This window comes from Quercus robur, chromosome 2 (genome assembly GCF_932294415.1).
Source record: "Quercus robur chromosome 2, dhQueRobu3.1, whole genome shotgun sequence".
Classification (NCBI taxonomy): Eukaryota; Viridiplantae; Streptophyta; class Magnoliopsida; order Fagales; family Fagaceae; genus Quercus; species Quercus robur.
The window spans coordinates 25,582,409-25,595,955 of NC_065535.1; the positions used below are offsets into that span (position 1 = coordinate 25,582,409).

Here is a 13,547-nt window from a genome sequence, read left to right on the forward strand (position 1 = left end):
ACCTTTAACTAAAACACAGAGTCATACACTAATTTTAATAACATATTAGTAACAAAAACCAACACACAGCTTACTCAGTGCTAAAATCACAACAAGATAATCAACTAAAACCATAATAGCATGATATAATAAGCTAAAATCAAAACAGTATAGTCAATCAATAGCATGATATAATAAACTAAAATCACAATAGTATAATCAATCAATAGGATGATCAACAAATAAATCTACAATCTTTGAACCCTTCAAACAAAATCAAACTGCATAGAAAAAAAAAATCAAACATTAGTGAACTCAAAAAAATATTATAAATAGTATTAGAAAATACCCAGGAACTCTTTAAGCCTTTGAGATTTAGTCCTTTACTAGGCTGAAGCTGAATCTCTTAAATTACCCCTGAAATTACAAGAAAATAACGCAAAAAAAAAAAAACAAAAATTAGAATCAACAAGAAACATTCAGTGAATTCAAAATAAAACCAAAAAAATTAGGGGTTAGAGTTACCAAAGACAGAACTATATAGTAGCAGAGCCACGGTGGAGAACGGAGATGATAAGGAGACTGACTGAGAGGAAATTCTTTCTTTGTGAGAGAGAGACTGAGAATCAGAGACGAGTCTTGATGAGAGTGTGAGACTGAGAGCTTGTGTTCTTAAAGCGTAGAAGGTTAGGTCATAGGTGGGACTGGGAGCCTAAGACTGAGAATTTGAGAGGGAAAAACTACTGTTTGCTCGGCGGGATTAGGGTGTGGAAAAAAATTATGTGACTGAGGGCAAAAGATTAGAGAAAAATGGTTAGATGGGAGCCTGGCCCTGTTTGGTTTTCTCATCACTCATTTCTCACTTCTCATTACCCAATTCTCTTAACTCAAACTCAATTTTCATAACTCATTTCTCTAACTCTATTTTTTCACCCACTCAAACTAAAACTTGTTTGGCTTCATATCTTGACCTCTATAACTCGAAATTTTGCACAAAGTGGTGAGACCCATTTACTGTGTTGGGTCAGAACGGTAGTTGCCTACCCGCGTTGTCTCTTCTCTTTCATTTCTTACTTTCTTTCTTTCCATTTCCATATGGATTTTCCAGAAAAACTCAAACTCACCATCAAAACAAAGAAACCCACCAACAATGTCTGAAATAAATAAATAAAACAAAGAAACCCAAAAAAAAGCTCCTGCCTCCTCCCACAATTTGTACCAACTCCATCAAACCCACTTCCTCACAAACACTAAAAGCTTAGAGCATACATAAACCCCAGTGCCTCACATGTCACCTGAGACATACACACCATCCTGTATAGAACATACATAAACTCCACACGCACAAACCCATTTCTGTACATTTGTGGATGTACCCCAAAACCCAAAACAAAAACATTTTCTTTAGAAACCCCAAACCCAAATCAAATTCCATTTTGAAACAAACACCAAAACCCAGAACAAAAAAAATTTCTTTAGAAATACCAAACCCAAATTAAACTCCATTTTTCAATCACCAAACCCAAATCAAACAACAAACCAAAATCAAGCCCAGATTTTGATCTTTTCTTTCGGCCCACCGCTGGTGAGTGGTGGCGATGATGAGCAGGTGTGAGCAGCTTTGGAGGGCCGGTGTGCAGCTGTGGTGTGCTTTTGAAGAGAAGAAAAAAAAAAATGAGAATGGAGAGTTCGAAAAAAAAAAAAAAAAGATGAGAATGAAGAGCACGGTAACAGAGGAGAGAGGAGAAAATATCCGTTGGGGAGAGTAATGGCCAATCTGACATGATGTGGGTCCCATGTTTGCTTATAATTACAAAAATACCACCCTAAAGAATAGTCTCACACTTTGGACCCATGACACTGCATTATTTGGATCCATATCCCGTGCATTACCTCAAATACCAGCCAAGCAATTAATCCAATGGCTTAAACCTTTGACACCTCACCAAATAACAAAAAGACTATTTTACCCTTAAAAAATTTCACAGCTCGCCCACTGTTTCTGGTAAAAGTCTGAGAAACCAGACAGAAAATCAAAATTTTATTTTTTCTATCTGTCTCTTCCCTGCGCAGCTGCCGTCTCTGTCTCTCTTTCAACCCATTCTCTGCCTCTCCTTCAATCCATTGTCACAGCAGCCCCAGCTCATACCCAAACACTGAAACTTAGCATTTGAAACCAAACCCCCAAACACTCACACTCCCTCTTTCTCGTATGTGAAGCTGTCCCAAGTCCCAACTCTCATGTAGTGAAGGTCCATCCCCAACATAGAAGAAGATCGAGCAAGACAAGAACAGAACACAGAAAGACAGAAGTCAGAAGAACAACCTCAAATTCCTCTGCTTCTTTCCACCATGCACGCTTCATTCTCGATCTAGGACTCGCCCTTTCCACAAGGTGAGTTCATCAACTCAAATACCAGTTTTTGTTTTCTTCTTCTTCTTTGAATGGCATACTCTTTATTCTTTTCCTTAATGAGCTGCCTTTCTAATCTTGCCCAAGATATGTATTAGTTATTTCTTATACCCAAAAGAAAATCACCATTTTTTTTTTTTTTGGCTAAATTTCCCTATCCATTGGAATATTTAGGCAAAACATAATTTGAGTTGAAAAAAGTTACTTTTTGATACCAGGGTTTATTGTAACTATCCACCATAAACTATAGGATTATTTGTAATGTCCATCCTAAACTATAAATTTTTGTGATCAATATATATTCAATACCCAGATTAGAGATCAGTTTACCAGTCAAAATTAGTGTTGAATTTACCAAATTAGTGGGCTGGTTTATGTGATAGTGTGCTCTAACGTATCAAAATTAATTTGTAATGTCCACCCAAGTGGGCCTTTACTAAATTTTGCATTTTAATACTGATATTAGATATTGGGGTGGGCAATGCAAGTTAATCTTGAATTAAGGTGTTGTTGATATTGCAAAAACAATAGTGGGTTAGGGTGGAAATTGTAAATGAGTCAATGACCATGTAGGTTAGTGTCAATACTCAATAGCTACATTGAACCCTTAATACCAGAATTGCTTAGCTTCCAATTAGCCCTGAAATGACCCCCTTTAAGTCTTATAAGATTTTTAGACGATTTTAGTAATTCTGTTTGTCCCACCAGTAGAGGTCTACTCATGATTGAAACCTTATTTTGTCATATAATTCAGGTAATTGAAAAATGGATTGTTGTTTCTTTTTTTAATTTTGCATATTTTCAATAATAACTAAATCAAAATCTTATCATTTATGACTTTATTCTCTCTCAAAGATCAATGAATACAAATCATCCTTAATAACTTTACTGATGTCTTTTACATTCTAATTTGAAGTATCACTTCGGTCTTTAGGATTCCATGGTCGATTGAGTTCTCAACTTAGGTTCATTATTTGTGCATTCCAATTGTTTGATAAATTGTCCTAACGATTATGTGATATGTGCTTTCTGTTCAATCTGGTGGGGTTGTTGCTGGTAGATGCCGGAGTCTACGCTAATCCTTGTCTCTGATCCAATTTGGCTTTAAATGGCTTTGTTTTGTATTATTAGTCTTGTTGTTATGTAAGCTAGCAATCTTTGTTAGGTTGTCCTTGATGGACTGTGAGTTTCAAGGTAGCTTTACTCTGCTAGATGTAATATGTTTGTTCATCAGTAAAATATCTGAATAACCAAAACAATTCTTGTAAACATACTCTTTTGTGCCATTTGGATGAATTATACACAAAAATTTCTAGATAGAAAATGGTAATAGGCAGTAGAAGAACCTTGTCAAGTGAAATTTCTGATAAAATGTTACCAAAAGACTTAATTTTTCCAAATGAAGAACCTTGCCTATGTGTATGGCTAAAGGAATAGAATATTAAAACTGTGAAAACCACTTAATACACTAGCATACTGGCTTCCCATATATACGCACACACTCAATAAAACATTAGTTATGTAAGGTGGAATGAAGATATGTGAGTAGAGACTATGAAGTTAACCCTGGTATTTTTTACGCCTTTGACTAACGATCAATTGAGATTTGATTAAACAATCTTATTTGGTTATGTAAAACTTTTCAGGTTTGGCAGAAATACACTAGAGGTTTTAGCTATAATTTAAATGCACATTAGGATAATTTAGTACATCTAATACTAAGCTTGCTATATGATTTATTGATGTTTTACATTTTTTTTTCTTGATTATTTCTTTCAAAAATATTAGAAATGATTCATTAATTATTTCTTTCAAATATTTCATTTGTTTTTTGTTTTTTTTTTACATTTGTGTTATGTGTAATTGCTTTCTTGTAGATGTCCTGTACAAGTAATGCATTAGGTCAGGAAGGACATTTGCAAGTGTTGCATTTGCAAGCTCCGGCCACAAAAATTGATGGTGCAAGAGATCCTCGACTCAAAGAAGTGTTGCAAGTGGAGAGAATAGGTGGCCCACAATATCGAGCAATTTTTTTAGTTTAGAATCATGTTTTTTAAACTTTGGCTAAGTGCTCTAATGATTGTTCATATGCCAATTAGTTTGGCAATGATGTACTAGTGATTTGTGTGAGATGTATTCATGAGCAGATTATGATCCTCATTTTGTTATTAAAAAAAATAAAAAATTCAGCACCTATGTGCAATTTATACAAATTATAATTCTCGTTTTATCATTAAAGAAACATGTGCGCCTATGTGTAATTTATTTTTGTAAATTTGTGTTTTGTTAACATCAATGAAAAAAAATAAAAAATTCTACGCAGTAAATAGCTTCTCAAAAAAAGAAAAAAGAAATAGTTTGTGGACAAATGATCACAAACAAGGTCCGCATTGCATATCCTTCAATTCATATGCAAATTTGAGTTAGTTTTTTTATATATAAACATAATTATATTACAAACAAGTAGTCATTACATATATGAAAACTATAACATATCCTTGCACCTCTCATAATATATTTAACACTTAATTATCATCACATAATTGTTACATCATTGACATTGAACACTTAACTGAGCAAGATACAATTTTGAGTACACTTTGTGCATTTGAACATATAAACCATAGGCACAATTGTTGTCTTCGCTCTAATTGGCATTTCTTCCAGTTTGATGTTTCCCCTAGTACAATTCAAACATTTGAACATATAACCATCATATTAAGTACATTGGCTGGCATTTCTCCTCAAGTCCAAGGTCTTTTCCATCTTTCTTTGCAACTCCAATTATTTTAGAGTATATTGAAGTCTTACATTTCCAATCGGATGTCAAGGTTGCAAGTTGCAACTTACAACTTGTAACACATTTTTGATCCCTTACATCTGTTTGAGAAAATTAAAAAAGAAATTAGATAAAACTAGATGTGAAGGCCATAAAGTCATTAGAAATACAATGAGAGAAGTCATTAGCAGGCATGTAGATTTCATTCAATTTTTCATCAGGTCTAACATTTTAACCCCATTTTACTATTTTACTATTTTAACCCCATTTTTAAGTTTTAGGTAAGGGTATTTTTGACTATAAAAAAAGTAATAACTAACTTTCTTTTGTCAATTTACTATTTTAACCACATTTTTAAATTGTTAGTTAATTAATTTAAAAGTATTTTTTATAGTAAAATAAACAATAACTAACTTTCTAAATCCTCTTAATATATACAGATATAAAAAAGAAAATTTTTAGTTACACTGAAAGTTTTATTACAATAATATTTTGTATTAACAAGTAATGAATGTTAGGATGATGCTTAATGTGCTAACAATAAAATAATTTAGTAAAAATTAGGTAGGTAGAATAAAATAAATTCAAATCTATTAAAATAACTTGATAGTATTTAAAGGTTTATTACAAAAATGTTAATAGTATGATAGCCTATTTATGACAACCACGAAGGAATTTGAAAATGAAAAAATAAATAAATAAAAGCATCAATTTAATAAGGCAATTGAATTTCTTTTTATATATTTTTTCAAATACAAATAAATTTGAAAAAAGAGAGCCCTGAAGTCTTTGATATGAAATGAACAATCACTTGTCAAACATTTCTCTCTCTCTCTCTAGAATTTTGTCTCTACAAATTTCACAACACCGAAAAGTAATAATTTCATTTGAATTTCCAGAAGCTCCACTGAAAAAAGGAAAAAGAAAAGAAGACTGACTAAAGCAACTTAAAGCATGTAGGGATGGAAGAGAAAAAAATAAAAGAAAATTTGGAACAAATCTTTCCTTCATTTTGGACAAAAATACCCCATTGCAACGTTCTTTTCTTTCTTTTTGGTTTAGTCATCTTCTCTCCCTTTGTCTTTTGCCCTTTTTTTTTTTTTCACATTCGTCTTCTTCTTTCTTACTAATTTTTTTGTTTTTTGTTTTGGTTCATCCTTTTTTTTTTTCTTATCTATTTTGGGTTCTTGTTCTTTTTCTTTGATTCATTTTTTTTAATACAAACTTCATTTTTCATCTTCTCTCCTTTTTGTCTTTTGTCCTTTTTTTTTTTTCTCATTCATCTTCTTCTTTCTTATTAATTTTTTTTGTTTTTTGTTTTGGTTCATCTTTTTGTTATGTCTTTTCAAATTTTTAATCCAAATAGGTTTTTTTTTTTTTTTTTTTTCCTTATCTATTTTGGGTTCTTGCTCTTTTCCTTTGATTCGTTTTTTAATACAAACTTCATTTTTCATCCTCCTATTTTTTTTATCAATCAAGCAAAAGAGTTTTCCATCACTCACTTTTCTATAACTTAATATATCAACAAAAAAAGTTGAATCTTATAAATGGCGTCCTAAGGACACATATTAAAGAATACTAAATTCTTAATTATGAGATGTAATACAAATTTTTTGGAAAAGAAAATATAGCTTTTTTAATCTTGTGTTTTTTTTAGATATTTACCTATAGATTGAATTTATCTTTATTTTTTGGAAAAAAAATATAGTTTTTTTAAATCTTGTGTTTTTATTAGATATTTACCTATAGATTGATTTTTATCTTTTATACAATTTTTGAGTGAGAATGAGAGTAACTTGGGAAAGATGAATATGAGTTGAACAACCTATTAGTTTCACGTTTTGGCTATAATAATTGATTGGTATGTCAAACTTTTTCAATATAAGAAAATTTTGAGAGAAGAGAACTGTCGCATCGTGAGCTGTCAGTCAATATCAAAATCAATTAATGATAAGGAAGATACGCCCAAATCTTTTATGACATTCGACATCGCATCTTGCGGGCCTATTTTTAAAATGGTTGTAGGGAGTCAAATTGTAATCCCCCAACAATCACTCCCTCACAATGACACTCTCACAATGACACTCCCGCAACTCAAACCCTTGACATTGGCTTTAATACCATTTGTCGAATTGGGAGCTATACCACTACACCTCAAAATTAATTAGTGATGAGAAAGACACCCAAATCTTGTATGGCATTCGACATCGCGCCTCACAAGTTTGTTTTTAGAGTAATTGTAGGAAATCGAATTATGATCCTCCAACAAAAACATATTAATATCTCAACCCAATAATAGATACGCAAAAAGATGAAAAATGAAGTGGGAATCTATCTGAACCAAAGGAAATTAAACATTGAAAATGATCATGTTAATGTTGAGGAAGCTAGCTGGCTTGTACTAGACCAAATAAGAAAAATAAGTTGTAGTGAGGGAAGAAGACTAGGGATCCTGAGGGAAGAAGACTAGGGACCCTGAGGCTAATTAAAATAGTACGAAAGGAACTCCTACAGAAACTAAGGTTATGGTCTACTCACGCGTGGGCTGCAGGCAATCCACAAACTCGGAGGGCTAAATGTTGAGGTCTAAAAAGTCACAATGTTGTACCAAGGCCCAAAATGGCATAGAGAATTGAACTCCATAAAAATAAGATACTTGAGCTTGCAATAAAGAAAAAGATAGTAGGCCCAAATCCATTAAGGGTTTTAAGGAGGAACCTAAACCCACTAATGGGTAACCCTTAGAACTCATGAAACGAAGGGAAGAAGAAAAGCCCAGCCCGCCAAGATCAGAAAATCGCTAGGAAGCCTAGCGATAAGAACTGGTTTAGGATACCTGGGGACTGCCAGGAGCTCAGGATCCTCGGGACGTGTAGCAAAGCCAGGGTTGGATTACGACAGTTTAAAGGGGTTACCAAGAAACAGGAGGAACGAGAATAAATATGTCCCTATCAGCCACCCAATGATGCAGAAAGGAATCAGAAGGCTTGGGATCCAACAATTCATAAACAAGGGGTTAATACCTCGGGGAACCCAGAAAGAAGAACCATGAAGGGAAATGGTTGGGAAACTTTTAACCTGGTAGGAAAGAATCATCTCACTTGGGAAAAATGACAAAGGGAAAGGCAACCAAAGGCTGAGTCTAAAAAAGTAAGGTTTTAGAAGTCTTGAAGGAAAAAGGACCAAGGGTCAACTCTTTAAGGACACCCCAGAACGGAAAGTCAGCAAGAGATTTTTGGGAAAGAAACACCTAAAGAAGAAAATTATGAGAAATGAGGAAGGGACCAGCCATCAATGTTACTGGCACAACATTGGTTCTGGTACCCAGGGGAGCAAATGGGGGGAATCAGTGGTACCCCGAGAACCCTAAGTTGACACTATAAAAAGGGGAAGCAGCCAACAATGAAGGGCATTCAACAATAGTGAATTAAAGTAAAATCATTGAGAAAACTCTTTCATAATTCAAAAAAATAGAGAAAAGAAAGAGAAATACCAATCGGTATCCTCAAATAGCCACTAGAGAACACGTTTGGATTCAATGGAATTCAAATTTTGCAAGTCTTAAAGGCCTAAAGTGCCATCTAAGTCTATAATTTTGAACTTATTTGGACCTTGTAACACGTCCTAGTAAGCATAATGTATTACACAATTAAGAAAGTAATGGAATATTTCACATTGTCTTAAGGACCCCTAACGTTTTATTTTGTGTCTTTCTTTACCACATTGCCCCTTTACTATTTCTTGATGTTCAATGCATATATTTCTTGTTTGCTAGCATGTGTGTTGTAGGATTTGTGTTATGTGCATCGTCTGGTTTGTAATTAGCCCATTTAGTTGCGGTGAACCAAGCCCAATCCCTTAAAATAACAAGTAAAAGGCCCAGGGTCCTCGTTTCTACTTGGGCCTAGGCACCATCCTAAAAGGACCCACACAACAATATACATAGATATTTTATATCCTTTCTTACAGTAACTAAGTGAAAATTGCTCCAAGCCAGGTTTGGAGCTAAGTTGGTTTAATCAACAAGGCTATATTTTTTTCCCTTTTGGTTGTAAATTTTAGAATTGCAACTAAGGTTGTGTTTGGTTCGCGTAAAAGCATTTCTGGAAAATATTCCATTTTCCGAAAATGCTATTTTCCGGAAAGGAAAACGTTTTCATGTGTTTGGCTGTCACAAAATTCGTTTTACGGAAAATTAATTTCGGTGTTTGGTTCATTCAAACATTTTTACAAAAAATGCATCAAATCCGGCAAAAGAAACAAAATGCAACAAAAGAAAATGAATCAATTCCACAATCATTCACAAAAGAAACAAAACCCAGCAAAAAAATTCATCAAATCCGGTCAAATTGAGATTGCGCGGCGAAGGAGAAGATGAGATCGCGTGGTGAAGGCGACATCGAGCAGAGGTGAGGTCGGTGCGATCGTCCGACGAGCGGCGCAATCGACGATCGCGATCGCGCCGCTCGTCGATTGACGAGCGCGCTCGTCGGACGCGCACCGCTTGTCGATCGCGCCGCTCGTTGATCGATGAGCGGCGCGATCGTCTGACGAGCGCGCTCGTCGATCGCAATTGTCGATCGCGCCGCTCGTCGGCGCGGTGCGATCGTCGGACGAGTGGCGCGATCGTCGGCTTTCTCTTCTCTCTCTCTCTCTCTCTCTTTTTCTGAAAATGATTTGAAGTGAAAATGAGGGTGGAAAATTATTTCCGGGTCAAAGGTGAAAATATTGGTCAACCGGAAGTCATTTTCCGGAAAATATCATTTTCCGTGACAGCCAAACATGCGGGTTTGGGGGAAAATGATTTCCTGAAATCATTTTCCCCCAAAATAAATGCACCCTAAACTATAGTAATGGACAGAAAAATATCCAAGCCCACGGCCAAATGGATTACTTTCATTTATTTATATATTTATTTTTTAAAGCCACATCCCTTCGTGTCTACTATCTAGTGTCAAATTTAAAAGCGTCAGGGTCTTTGTTTTTAATTTTCAAATTTCTTGTTGAGGACCAAAATTTCACAAGAAAACCCATTTCATGAAAAGTAAGGAAAGACCATAGGCCTTAACAAAAGAAGACCCAATTCATGAAGTTAAGAAGGACCATGAAGGCCCAAAATCCCAAAAAGAAGGAAAAAGAAAGGAATAATAATAATAATAATAATAATGATAATAATAAAGAAAAGAGAAGATGATCTCGGTTAGGCTAGAGGAAGGATCCAGGTCAGGCTAGAGGATATGCAGCAAGAAAAAGGATCCCAATTAGACCAAAGGATATGCAGCAAGATGTATGTTCATATTTCCAACAAAAGCTATTAAAAAATCCAGCAAAACCAGATATTATCTTTGTAACCCATGGTCCAAACTCATGGGATTCCGAGTGGATAGTAAGGGAGAAATGGTTCGGTTGGTAGGGGAGTGATTTCTGGTGAAAGGAGGATCTCAAGGGTTTCCCTTGGTTCATATATTTGCTTGGAATATATGAACCAATAGAAAACTCAGTTCCCCCATGTGCATGACACCTCCCCACAATTTCCTCTCAATTGTCATTTTCAACTAAAGTTGTCATCAAGTACATTAAGCAACCCACTCACTGTTTTGACTTTTCAAGAAGGAATCTTTCATTTATAGCTAAAGTCAAATGCCCCTTTTGAGTTATAATTGTCTAAATAAGCTAAACTTCTGCCCAATGCACCTTTTCAGGTTCCAGAGGACATGGTTTTACCCAGCAAACTTGGGACGTCCTCACTTGGGGTACCAGACCATGTCCACTATAAAAGGAACACTAAGGCATAGCAGCAGGGGGGAGAAAAATGGGGATTTAGAGGGATAGTTTAGAGGTTCAAAAAATATATTCTTAGTACTTTAATAGCCCAACAAGGAAGAGAAAGAAAGAAACAAAATAAGAGAGCCAAGGTGAAGGAATTTGTCCCATATCCTTGAGATCATTCAAAATATTACTTAGCCTCCAAAAAAACATATGCCAAAGCATGCACACATTAGATATCACTTTCTCCCACAAAAATCCTCCTCACTTAACTATCTTGGAAGGCAATGCCCAAGCAAAAACACTTGGACTTGAGTTCCAAATTCCACAAATCTTGTGCAAAAGTACCAAGTCTGTGAGAATTGGGGCTAGGATCCTCGTGACTGAATCATTCTCATGAAATTCATATACATATATGTATATGTATGAAAATGTATATCCTAATCTAAGAAACTAACAATTATTATATATGTATTGTATAGTGTGTTCTTATGCAGGACCTATAGAGATAAAGAGAAATGACAAAACTCTATTACATAATAAGCACGGAGAAAGATCGTATAGTTCAAAGAATCAACATTCTGAGTTCTTACAAGCCTAGTACCCCTAGAGACCACGACATCACGTTCGGGGTACCATGATATTATGCTCGAGGTACCAAGTGAATGAATTCTTTTAAATGTTTACACAATAAAAGATAAGCCTCAAATACTCTATTTCAATCTCCTTCTTATTGTAAATATTATGAATACTTATTTTACTTATTTCGTAAGAGTAAATGGTCATTTTATGACACTAAAAAACTTATAATGGTATTTTATTGCTTAGGAGGAATCGCATTTTTGCCTTGAGGAGATTTATGTGACTTGCGCACAACTTGGTTCGTAACCAGCCCCCATTTAACTGCGATGAACCAAGCCCAGTCCACCAAACAACAAGTAAAGAGCTCAGGATCCTTGTTTCTACTTGGGCCTAGGTACTATTCAAAAAAAGACCCTCACAGTTCTTTTCTTTAAATTAAGGTGTTTATATCAACTTCTATTAAGAATTGAGTATTTTAAGTTTTTCATTCTAATTTTTTTAATTAAAATTTTTAATTAATGATTGAAAAATATTTTCTCAAGTTTTTTATAATTTTTTTTTAAAAAAAAGTTGATAAAAATAACTTAAGTGAATTGTAAGGACACGATTCGTAACGAACCGTAACAGTGTTGGGTTCGCACGAAAAAAGGCCCAACCAATATCATTTGTAGAGCGTGGGTTTGAAAGGTTAGGCCTCAGTCACCAGACGGTGGGTTTCTCGTGGTGTTCATACATGATTAAGTCGTTTTCGCCCTAGGAGTCTTTCTCCTGGAGGCGGGCTGAGAGGCTCTGGTTTTTGGCCATTTTTCCCAGCCCCTTGTCTGGATTGCTTACTTTTACTTTTATACTAGCCTGTGTTCATTATCCTTCGTCCACGTGTAGGATCGACATTCCAAGACTGATACTTGTCCCATCAGCTCATACCCAGAGTGGTTGGGAGTGGTTGTAAAAGCTGGAGAGTATGGCTCTGTCAGGTGCAGAGTATTGAATGGCAGTAAGGGCAGCTTTCCCTGGTCGTTATACTTCCCAGCGTACCCTTTTCTATTGACGCAGATATTTTAGATTTTTTTCCAAGCTGTTTCTATGTCGTTTTTGTCCTTCCTTCCTATGAGACCTCGGACATACCGAGGACTGAATTGTCCTCGGTTGTGTCCCAAGGCTATTTTGTACTTGTATTACCGATCCTAGGCTATAGCCCTTCTCGGCTCGGGCCTTAGACCCTAATGAATAAATGGGCCAGGGCCACAAACTATTGGGCCCCATAATAGCCCCTCAAAATCCTGCTGTCCGACCTCTTGGTTGGAGATGAGGATTTTGGTAACGCCAAGCCTTTATTATGGCTCGTCTAACTCTGTCTTTCATTAATGCTGGTGTCTCTTCATCTACCCAGGAAACATACCAGACTACAAGACATTCCTATGAATTCATTCACAATGCGTCCCCGCCGTTTGATTATTCGAAACACGCCTTTAATGACTTCCATTTACGAGACTATTTAAATTCGACGGTTTGTTGACGATGTGGGGAAGTGGAACCGGTACATTCTCGTTTACAGATTTTCTCGGAAATTTGGACAGATTAAATACCCTCCGTTTTGCCCTTCCTATAAGAAGAAAAGCAGGAGGCTATTTCTCTTGTACAGAGACCCTTTTCATCCTTCTGAAATCTGAAACCCTTAGCCTCCTTCAGAGTTTACTTTACTCGCTAGTTACACCTTACATTGTGATACGTTCGAAATAGGAGTAAGTAATGAAGGAACCATACCCCTCCCAGAAACATCATATTCTTATGAAGCTCAAAATGGCTCGGTCAGGGCAGGGATGGCGGAGACTCAAGATCCTTCTTATCTTCCTTTCAGCCAAAATCCGAAGCAGGGGCTCGTCACGCCAAACTTTCGGCGCGACTGAGCTGGGGTCACCCATTATCAGTACCAGCCGCTCTCTCATGAGCATAGCTAACATGGCACCAGCGTGTTAGGAGTCAGGACTGACGCAGGGACTAAGTGCCCCTGCTTCTTCCTCTCTTCGT

General features: G+C 35.7%; 1 protein-coding gene and 1 long non-coding RNA gene across 2 annotated transcripts in view; one reads left to right on the plus strand and one right to left on the minus strand.

The window, feature by feature from the left end:
• Positions 1 to 13,547, minus strand: part of LOC126713048 (uncharacterized) — a 36,030-nt gene that overhangs the window by 14,140 nt on the left and 8,343 nt on the right. The window lies entirely within an intron of this gene.
• LOC126713049 (uncharacterized) lies at positions 2,006 to 4,605 on the plus strand. The gene is made up of 2 exons (XR_007651256.1): positions 2,006 to 2,374; positions 4,270 to 4,605. It is a non-coding gene; the product is annotated as an uncharacterized LOC126713049 (long non-coding RNA).